Consider the following 11,895-nt stretch of genomic DNA (forward strand, 5'->3'; position numbering starts at 1 on the left):
TGATTGATAGCGTAATTGGACTCTTCTCATTGATTTTCAACAGAATTACCACCACTTCTTGATGTTCTGATACTGTCATCCGTCATTTCCAGAAAAGAAGAAAAACGTGTTAAATAGTGTTTACTTTCATTGAATGGGGTGTTCTCTGTGATTTCTGTTATTAATTGTAAAAACACAATTTCTGATCTCCCTATTACATTATTAGTGTCATCAACTAATTATTGATATATTTTTAAAATAATACCTGAAAACAGGGGTCAAAGTTGTGTTTAAATTATGTCAGGTTTTAACTGAAGTTCAGACTAGAAGTGGCTATCTATTCTGATCTGAAATATATTTAATTTTTCTCCTGGATCTGACAGGATGGCACTCATTCAAGACAAAGCTATCAGCCATTCTCCAGACAGAGAAGAAAGTTCTATATTTCAAGTAATAGCTCAAGACTTCTAGAAACACCTTTTCTAGTAACTTCTATCATGTCTCTTCCTTTTCCGTCCTAGAAGACACAAAATGAAATAACTCCTCTGAGAATTTTCTCTTGGTAAAATCATTGAGCAGCTAGAAACTATAATGAAGTTGTCTGAAATGTATTGAGAAATCAAGCAATTTGTTTTCAAAAATACCAAAAATACCATAAGAGACATAAAGTGCCTTTTCCTACTGGATACTTCTCTCATATGGAGTAAAAGATCATTTATTACCAGAAAATCAGCATTGGTGAGGAAGGAGAGGAATGAGTGTCCATGCATGGGGAATGGAAACAGTGATTCTCTCTGATTTGAATGTGGGCCTGTTTTCTAAGCTCCTTTGGCAAGTAATGGCACATTGACTCTAGTAATAATTAGCTTTTTAATTCTGGAAACATCAACTTAGTAAATTACATAAAGCCAATTAATAATCTCTATAGGTTTTCATTTTTAAATTCTTTTTGTGTTATTTTATATATTTTTTAAATTTTTTATTTATTTGACAGAGAGAGAGAAAGAGAGAGAGAGTGGCAGAGGGAGAAGGAGAAGCAGACTCCCCGCTGGGCAGGGAGCCCGATGCGGGGCTGGATCCCAGGACCCTGGGATCATGACCTGAGCCAAAGGCAGACACTTAACTGACTGAACCACCCAGGCGTCCCTTCTTTTTGTGTTATTTTAAATATGTTTTTATGCTTAATGCCTGGATATTTTATGTTTCCTTTACAAGAGACTACTCTTCTGTAAATGTGCCTTTGCCTGTAATTTATGATGGCAACAATGTGGGAAATTTCACTGGAATTATAATGTTCCCAAGTATAGTTTTAGAAATCTGCCCTATGCAACCAAACATTTTGATGTTACTACATTCTAATTTACTAATGCTATATTAAAACTCAGCTGAATAAAAACATACTAAATTGTGTCATGTTTTGTCATGAGATTTGTCATATGCCTGTTAGGAAATGACTTAGAAAAGTGATTGATCCACTTACCCTCTCTTTTCACAGACAACTGTTTCTCAACCTTGAGGTTTAATCTGGAGATTAAACAGAGACAGCCCAAACTCCCCCCATCCTCCAGTTTTTAGAATATTAATGAAAAAGGCTAACATTAAATTATTTATTCGACACTATTTGGTCTGCTCTCATAGGCCTAATTACCTCATCAATTCCTCTCCCCAGCCTTGCTTGCTCTGGTGCTTTAGCCCTTTGTGACAGGGCAGACTGTTCCTGCTCCTGGGCCTGGGGAACTCAACCACAGCGCCAGGGGGAACTGCTGTTTTCATTCATGTCATGTATTACAATTTAAAGGACTGTAAAATGCAGAAAGCTAAATTCGTGTTCTATTATAATTAAGAGAAAAAATAAAATCTAATGGAAACATTTTGATGATTGTTGTTTGATGTCACTGTGCTAATATTGTATCTCTCTAATTCTGGCCGTTATTATACCTCCCCTCCCCCCCAAAATTAGGAAATAGTTGTTGTTACTTACTAGGTAAAGAACTCGAGATCACAAATGTGACATTATTTTAGATTATCATATTTTGACTCTTGTATCTCCCCTTTAAGCCCTTGGACGGCATCCCATCTCCGCATATCCCAACGACAGTCTGAGGACTGATGATAATGAAACATCACAGAAGATTGTAAAAACACCGGAGAATATTCTTCTGTGATAGTAAAGGGCAAAAAATGAAAAACTGTTTTTTTGTAAAATAAGAATCAATAAACATAAGGGGCAGGTAGAAATGAAACTACATTTTTTCTAGGTTTGGGTGATAAGAATGTAATAATCAGTGAGACTTCTATTCCTTTCTTTCTCTTTTTTTAAAAATATAGAATGCTTTATGAACTTACATTCATCCTTGCACAGAGGTCATGCTAATCTTCTTTGTATTATTCTAATTTTAGTATATGTGCTGCCGAGGCGGGTACAGTGGGACCTTTATTTCAACTGAGTGCCTGGCAGAGAATGAGCTATCAATAAATGCATTTTTAATGGATAAAAATGGTTGATATACTTACTTTTCTTAAGTATATTCTCATCAACCTTATAAGATGTGAGTTAGCAAATTTCCCTCTCAATTTTATTTTTATTTTTGCTCATAAGATGTTATACGTAAACTGATCCTTTAAGAAAAATGAAATCTGAATCACTAGATAAATAATGGAGAGAGAAGACCTGAGTCCATTTCCAACCTCTGAGTGAAGGAGCTGTTAGGAGAGGGGAGGGTGAGGAGTTCAAAGGCAGATGTCTACCTTCTTTTTCCCTTTACCTCCTCTCTTTCCTCCTCTCTCCCGGGTGACTAGCCTAAAAATTGAGGAAATTTCTGTGTGTAAAAAGATGTTAATCATTTTTGGATCAACATATCTGTAAAACTGCGACCCGAGCAGATCTAAGCTTTCCTAAATTAGTCCACCCGTCAGCCATTAAATGTTGGCCACAAACTTACAGTCAAGTGAGAAATGGAGGCTGGTAGAAACAATTTAAGTGAAGGTAAGTCAAGGGCTTTTGTCCTAGTAGACAGACAGAGTGGGGGGTGGTGGTGAGTAGATTTGAAGCACCCCTTGTCTAGGATTCTGGAAACGGGGAAGACATTCATGCTTAGGGGGAATTTCTCTTGGCATCTGGCCATGGTTATTTTGGGTCCAATCACGCTAGACTTTTCAATCAGAGGGAGTAACTTCCCTGTAGAATTGAATATCTGTAAAGCAATCACAGCTACTTGTCTGGTGCATATACACTAGAGGAAGACAGGCCCATCTCCCTCAAGAATCTAACAAAGGCTTCTGTCACCTTTCTTCCTTCACAGTTTGACTTTGCAGGTTTCTACCTGTCTACACGTATAATAATGCCGAGGAAAATAGCTCAAGTTCTTAAAAAATGAACAAAATGGTTTGAATGCAATGCTAACTTTATTTGAATATTTATTCTCAACCAAATAGTTCCCTTTGGTGATCTTTCTTCCAAGTAAAATAGTTGACAGCAAAGAAAATCTTCCAGTTCCAACATGCTTACCTGTTCACTTTTGTCTTAGAGCCTGTGGTTTGCCCTGACACAATGAAAAAACATAGAGTTTCAAAGAATAAGAGATATTCTTGGGAAAAGACAGGTATGAAAACTGCTATTTATTTTAAAAGGGCAGGTTGAGGTTATGTATCTTTTGTGTTTCGGAGAGGCACATCAAACCAATATGCGGAAGAAACATTATTCTCTAGAATTATTATTTCACAAAGCAAATGAAAACATCATCATTTCAAAGATTGGAATTTTGGTAATTAAAAGTTATTTACCTAAGTAATGAGTTTTTCTTAAAAGAAAGAAAGAGAGAAAGAGAGTGAGAAAGAAAGAAAGAAAGAAAGAAAGAAAGAAAGAAAGAAAGAAAGAAAGAAAGAAAGAAAGAAAGAAACCTGATAATAACATCCATATTTTTGGCTCATTTACATGTTTAATGTGAAGAATTACCATCTATTTAACTCTAGTGGGACTCAGGTACTATAGAGACCTTTACATTGCTGATTTTCTCTGCTTTATTTCCTCTTAAAGTATTTATCAGGAGACACTGGCTTGTTAATTAATCTCCCTCTTTCTCCTTTATCCTTAGAGTGGGATTCTTAAAGGAAGGTCATGTACTGTCTGCACTTGAATAATCTCCACACTGTATTACAAAGCAGATTCCTGGGCCTTAGTTTTGATCTCCTGAATCAGACTTTCTGGGTGTGAGGCCCAGTATTTCATATTTTTAATAAACTCACCAGGTGATACACACTAGAATTTCAGAATTCTTTTATAGTGGGGAAAACTTACCTTCCAGGGAGTGTCAGCTTTAACTTAAAAGTGGGGCATAGGAAGTAAACTCAGAGCTTTCTGGCCAAAGGTATACAATCATGCTTCAGGTAGAGGTTTTGCAAACTTACACATTAAAAATGCATATTTCCAATAGTATTTCAAGGGAATTTATCATGCTTGCAATTTATCAGCAGAATTAATTAACTGGGATATACTTACATTCAGATATATGCTTAACATAGAAATATATACTTTTCCTTATGGGAAGTTTAAAAGCAACCTGACAGTTCTTCATTGCATGAGTGGCCACAAAGACCTGCACTCCTGTAAACGGCCATCACAGGAGACTTTTCTGTGCCATTGCACTATGGAAACACAGGACTCAGCAATGCCGATTCCATGACCGTTAAACACACAGTTACTTATATGTGACAACTAACAGAACTTGACAATAACACTTTAGAAGCTTGATATGGCACCTCTGAACTTTGGTTAATGACTTATTATGTAATCAAGGGTCTTTCAAAACTGTCTACCAAGGCAGGGAATGCAAAGCAGGTCGTACCAAGCGACAAGTATCAGCACTGAGATAGATAGCTGCGCTCACAGTAAGAACTATTATCCTCACCCCAGTTCCATGCTATAATCACTGCAGATCTTTTTTATAATCACTAACTAAGCCTCACCCAGGAACTTCCTATTTAATTAAACTGTGGCAGAAGAACAAGGAGAACTGGAAAGAAACATCTTCAGTCCTGGAAAGCTGAAGAGAATGGGAAGGGAGCTATGATCAGAATAGAGATTTTAACATTTTCCTGGAAACAGAAGGATGACTGGTGTTTGTCGATATGGAAGAGAGTAAGCTGAAGCCTGACACGGAGGTGAAAGTGATGGGTAAGGAAACCCATTAGCTCTGCACAGCCCTGGAGACGTGTGGCTCTTAGAATCACAGGGACATTGGACAGTAGGAGTGAAATAGGGGCATGGGATGGAGGATTCATTGAAGTATGAAATAGAGACTACCTGGCCACTGCCTTCCCTTCCCCCAAACACAGCACTCCTGGCCGCCAGACAGATGCTCTTTGAACAAACTAACAAATGAGAAAAGGAAAAGGATCTTTTCTCATGATATGGAACGAGCGGCCTAAGAAGAACCAGGCCAGCGAGGAAGAGCACTGGAGCAAGTGACTAGTGTGAGAGCTGGCTCCCTGACCACTCACCCTACAGTGCACTGCCTAATGGACAAGCCCCGCTACCCTCAGAAAGCTCACACACTGACACTTCGGTGGCCTGTGCGTAAGCCCAAATGAGAAACAAGGTGCACCAAACCTGAGAAAACTCTATAACAACAACACAAAGAGAAAACTCAAAATTAACAACAGAGAAAAGTGATCCTGCCGAATTCAGAAAAAAATCTTTCTAAGTAATGTTACAAAGATCAGAGAAGATTCTGCATCCATAAAACAAAAACAACATGTAACGGAAAAGAAAAATATTGCAAGAATTGAAAGAGACTGTTGAGAAGTAAATCTCCTAGAATAAAAATTAAAAAGTTAAAAAGAGAAAAAAAATGAGAGAGAAGTTGTAAGACATATATAATAATTCAGAAGTTCAACATCCTCTTCATAGGAATTTTAAAAATGGACCAGGGAAGACAGAGGAGAGGAAATGAAAGAGAGAGAGAGAGTTTTCTTAGAACGGAAGACAAAAGTCTTCAGACTAAAAAAGCCCAGTGTGTCTCCAGTGCATGAACTATTAGCGCCCACTCTAATTGTATTTTCATAGCATTTCAGAATGCTGCGGAGAAAGATTATCCTAGTAGGTTCCAAGGAGAAGAAACAGGACATCCACAAAATTACAAGTATAGTTTGGCACTGGCCATCCAATCAACAATGCTGAATGCTAGAAGGTAATGGATCAATGCCTTCAAAGCTTTGAGTGGAAATTCTTTATAACTTAGAATCCTAAAAGCAGTCAAAACAACTGTCCAAAGAAGGACACATTTTTAAAAACTTCAAAAATGTAAATTCCCTGAAAGGTACTTTTTATCACCATTTCTTAGGATATATTTGAGGATACATTATAGTACAGTAAGACAATAAATTAAGGAGGAAAATGCGAAATCTAGGAAACAGATGATCCAGTCCAGGACAGAACATGGGCAGTGATCCATCCTAGGGAGAAATCAGAACAACTTGGTGGAGGATACTGAAAGGCTTGGGAAAAAGTATCAAAGAAAAAAGGAGATTTAATACTACCTTTGAGATATTAAAAGATTTTAAGAGATAGAAAAGGCAATGTAAGAAAAAAAGAAAAGCAATTAGAAAACAACCAGAAACTGAGTGTAATCATAATATACTACTTGACACTACAATGGATACTATTTACATTGTAATTAGAATATGGTTAATGACTTTCAATTTCAAGAGACAATCTAAAGAGATTGTATTAGTCAACTTTTAAGAAGACAGACCCTAAGGTTCTTACTGGCTATATGAATCCAGAAATTACTCAATTTCCTTTCTGTAGGATAGAAGTAAGTTATCTATTTTATCGTCTTTTTGTGAGGCTTAAGTTACTTAACACAAAGTGCCTATAATAGTGCTTGACACATAGTAAGTCCTCACTAGGAGTTAGTTAAAACAACAAACAACATACAAAAACTAGAAGCATCTATTGACACAGAACAAAAATGAAATTTGACAAAATAAATGTTTAAGTATAGACAGCCGAGTGGCTGAATGGGAGGAAGAATAATGAAGTGGAATCATGAGGTACCGTTCATAGTTGATAGAAACAAAAATAAATAACAAAGACAATTAAGACAAAAAACAAAACTTAGCAAGATAATTGTGTAAGTGGGTTAAGTCATAATCCATCATAGCAGGAAACTATAATTATATGACTATAATTATCAAGTCAAAATCTAGCATGTAAACTGATAATATAGAGAGGAGGAAACAACAGAAGAATCAAAAGAAATAAAAATGCTTTCTTTAAGAATCAAGGAAGGTAAATATCATTACCTTTAAATATCTTATAATTTTATTTGTCAATTGCACTTCAATAAAGCTAAAAAAAAAGGAAGGTAAGGGGGGTTCAGAGTTGATGGTGGGAAATGAAGATTTTTAATAAGAAATAAAATCAGCACTATCATATCTAGAATTCTTGCTAAGAATTTCAGGAAACTCCACGAGATTGGAAAATATGAAAATCATAGGGAAAGAATGCCAATTTCTAGACAAAGTTTGATCTTTTAAAAACAATCTAGTAATTGGCCATAAGAGACAAAGATAATGTTTACTCTTATTAATGAAGTCAAGCAAAAATCACAGTACAGCTGAACAAGTGAGGCTTAATGTCAATCACTTATTTACTTCTCCACGCCTTGAAATCATCAAGCATAGTTTGGGGAGGTGTTCAAGATCTTTGGGGCAGCTTGCTGTCCAGTCTGCTCTTCCTCCTTTCCTCTGGTCTCTTTTTTTTTTTTCAGGCTACCCTATGAAGATTTCTTCACCATTAGATTTCCCTTCCTGTGTTCCCAAAGATGAGCACATTTGCAGTCAGTCCTAGAAACCTGATCCTTATCCTGAATCTCTGCTCAAAAGCCACTAGATATGGGTTGTGTTGACACCTTCCTTTTTTTTTTTTTTTTTTAAAGATTTTATTTATTTATTTGAGAGAGAGAATGAGAGACAGAGAGCACAAGAGGGAAGAGGGTCAGAGGGAGAAGCAGACCCCCCGCTGAGCAGGGAGCCCGATGTGGGACTCGATCCCGGGACTCCAGGATCATGACCTGAGCCGAAGGCAGTCGCTTAACCAACTGAGCCACCCAGGCGCCCCCTTTTTTTTTTTTTTTAAGATTTTATTTACTTATTTAAGAGAGAGTGTGTGAGAGAGAGAGCACAAGCAGGGGGGCAGGGGCAGAGAGAGAGAGGGAGAAGCAGACTCCCCACTGAGCAAGAAGCCCCATGTGGGGCTAGATCCCAGGACCTGGGGATCACGACTTGAGCCATAGGCAGATGCTTAACTGACTGAGCCATCCAGGCGCCCTTTTGACACTTTCTTTTATCAAGAGAACGTGTAATACATAAAATAGCAATGCTTGCTTTGGTGAATTTCATCAATGCTTCTTAATCTGAACCTCACAGAACATGCATTTTTTTGGCTGGTCGATTTCTTTTATGCTTTGGTCAGCATCTAAGAGCTTAAAATTCATACTCTTATTCAGTTATTTGTCCAGGCTAGACTTACCAATGATGAAAACACTTCTATCTGCCAAAGTTGACCAGAGTTTCTCAGAAACTGGAAGAAAACTCTGCCCTGGCAGGCTTAGTTGGATGCCTAGGAACCACAGTCTTCACACACACACACATATGCACATATTTTATGAGGTTGGCTAGGTGCTTCCTGTGAAAATCCCACTCTTCTAAAGGGTACAGGAAGGTTTATGTGAAATCTCCAGATTTAATGAAAGGTAAGAATGTAAAATAATAGGTGCTATTGTACATAATCTCATCAGTGGCTTATGGCTCCATCCTCATAACTTTACAGTTACATTAGGTCTCCTCCCTCTTCCCTTTCTTTCCCTTCTATTGCATATGATTTAGCTGATCTTCATGCTTAAAGGATACATGTGAGTTCAGTAGAAGACTCTGAAGGAGTATAGTAGGAACTAATTTCTCCCGATGACTGTCCACACCAGGTTCAAAGCTGGTAGTTCTTATGCTGGGGATATAGCTCCTACGGGGTCAGGAGCAGAAAACTCAGGTTGAAGGAAATAGTCACAGGGACTTCCACTAGCACCTTCAGAATGGAAGAAGAGCAAAGAAGGCAACGTGGCTGAAGTTCAGCAGGGGAGAGAGTTCCAGGAAGTGAGGTCAGAAAGGTAAATGAGATGGTGAAATAGAGGGTAGATTTCGTAGCCTGGGAGTCTTTGAAGGGCCTTTACTGGGAGAAATGGAAGGATATTGGAAAATTTAAGCAGAAGTATATCAGGTTTTTATAGCATCACCCTGGCTGTTCGTTTGAGCATAGACTATTTGGAGAAAGAATAAAACAGGAAGGTCAAAGCAAGGCTACTACAATAAACCAGGCCGTCGATGATGGTTGTTTGGACCAGAAAGGTGGTAATGAAGGAAATGAGAATTGATTGGAGTCTAAAAGTATTTTCAAGATAAAACCAGTAAGATACGCTAATCATTTGAATGTTGGTATATAAGGGAAAGACAGGAGTCAAGAGTGACTCTAAGATCATGGCCTGAGAAACTGGAAAGATGGAGTTGCCATTTACTGAGATGGACATGTCTTCAGGTAGACCAGATTGGTGAAGGGAGATCAAGAGTTCAGTGTAGGAAATATCAAATTTGAGAAATCTATTACAAATACAAATGGAAAGTTGATATGAATAAACAAGAAATAAACTTCTAACCTTTTAATATTTATGGCACAAATGAATTCATACAAACTAAATATCCCAAGATAAATTTATAGCTTGATGATAATCTTGGATCTTTCATATAAAATTGCTATGACAGATCTACATTTTTGGTTATTTTTATTTAATAACAATTGTGAACATTCCTAAAAGATCCCCCAAATAAAGCATAACAGTGAAGCTTGAAGATAAAAATCTTTTACCCTTGTTTCCAAAATTGACACCAATGAGCCTCAAAAGCCTGAGGGCTCTTACTATCAGATCATCCATTACTATCAGATCATCCATTGTTATAATAAAGTATGTCATGTCAAATTCAGCAGGCATTTTCACAAAGCATATTTTACACTTGACTTGCCCCTAAGCATTTAGATATTTATTTCTCCCTGAAGCCACCTGTAAAGTTAGATTAGATAATTCTTTAAGAGTTTGATTTTAGTCAGGTGTGCTGACAAGCACAAACAATAAATCCTTGGGAAAAATCCAGATTTTAGTTGCCCTTTGTCTGTGCAAGTTGAATGAACCCCCCCAAAATAGTAATAATAAATAAATAAAAGACAATTTAATTTATTCATTTATCTCTTTATTGAAATTTTTGTAGTTAGTTTATGTGATTCGAAGTTGTCCTTATTAATTATCTCCCTAATCTAGGGCAAATCCATAGCAGAGACTACATAGGTGAAGTATTGCCAAATTGCCCTCCGGTAGGAAACGTTCCTCTGTCCATCAAGACAGACTTTCTCTGCAAGTATGCGTTAAAAGACAGATGCTGGGGGTGCCTGGGTGGCTCAGTCCTTAGGCGTCTGCCTTTGGCTCAGATCATGATCCCGGCGTCCTGGGATCGAGCCCTGCTCAGCAGGAAGCCTGCTTCTCCCTCTCCCACTCCCCCTGCTTGTGTTCCCTCTCGCTGTCTCTCTCTGTGTCAAATAAATAAATAAAATCTTAAAAAAAAAAAAAAGACAGATGCTGGAAAAAGGAAAACAAGAACAGTGTGCAGAAATAACTGGTTTGTTCAATTTTTAGTAGTGCATTTTGCTATAAATCCATCTCAAAAAAAGTCAAAAAGGAAAGGAAAAGAAAAAAATAGTCTCGTTAATAAGGTTAATCCTGAAAGTCAAGGTGACCTTGGCTTCTTTTTGTTTATGTTTTTAGTGAGCAATGATTTGTTAAATGTATCCATTCACTGTCCAAAATTCCCTTTTTTCTATTCATTTATAATCAGAGGAGATTTCTGGGAGATTTTTGAAGTTTTCCTTTATCCAATAATGGGATGAGTCATGGGCTACACAATGCTTACATAACCTTAAAAGTCAAAAAACTAAACAATAAACAGTAAGTCAAATGGCAGTTTTATGAGAGCAGCAGTGCGGGTTTCAGGATGATGCTTCGATTCTGCAATTGAAATCAGTTTATTTTCGGCACTGGCTATGTGGAAGATTTATTTTACTTTTGGCACATCACACATAATCGAAGGAGTCTGAATGCGCTTCTTTTTAAAATATTTCAAACTTCTTTGTAGATCCAGGATCAACCAATCAACAATCAAGTACATGAAGGAAAAAGTTCAACTTTTTGGTATAACTTGGTATAAAAGTTCAATTTTATGGTATAACATCTCATAATACAAAAAAGAATCTTAATTATCATTAAGTACATACAAGTAAACCTATTTTTCCACATGTTTGAAACGGGAAAAATCCAGTCCTGGGAATGGATTTGGAGCAGTGACAAATAAACATATGTCAGCTCACTCACTCAAATACAGATAAGGAATATCCTTGTACCCATACAGCTAAACCACATTTCTCTGAAGGGCATGTATTATTTCCTTTCTGTGAATGCCAAGTATCCTTGCCTCTCCCCTTCTTTTGGGACTTCTTCCCCCTTCCCACTTTCCCTCCCCAATCCTACCTGTGGTTCCCATGGAAACCACCAAGTTCTTACAAGGTATTACTATTGATTCTTTCTTTGAATAGTCTAGCGGTGGGCACCTGCCCCAGCTGAGCCAGTCAAAGCTTTTCCCTAAGCAGTTTTAACCACCAAGCAAAGAAGAGATTCACAGTACCTCTCTGGCACACAGAAACCACAAAATGGGAAATGGTATCAGTGGTAAGTCTGCAGTGAAAGAGAATGAAGCCAACTCCCTGAGAAGAGCAGAGGTGAGTCATGGGGATGAGAAGGAGGGGGAGAGAGAGAGAGA

At 37.5% G+C, this 11,895-nt stretch overlaps 1 non-coding gene across 1 annotated transcript; it reads right to left on the reverse strand.

Moving 5' to 3' along the window:
• Positions 1 to 2,297: 2,297 nt before the first annotated feature.
• Positions 2,298 to 2,403, reverse strand: LOC118519937 (U6 spliceosomal RNA). Its single transcript, XR_004909432.1, has one exon. It is a non-coding gene; the product is annotated as a U6 spliceosomal RNA (small nuclear RNA).
• Between the last annotated feature and the right edge of the window lie 9,492 nt (positions 2,404 to 11,895).

The sequence above is a fragment of the Halichoerus grypus genome, chromosome 2 (assembly GCF_964656455.1).
Source record: "Halichoerus grypus chromosome 2, mHalGry1.hap1.1, whole genome shotgun sequence".
Taxonomy (NCBI): Eukaryota; Metazoa; Chordata; class Mammalia; order Carnivora; family Phocidae; genus Halichoerus; species Halichoerus grypus.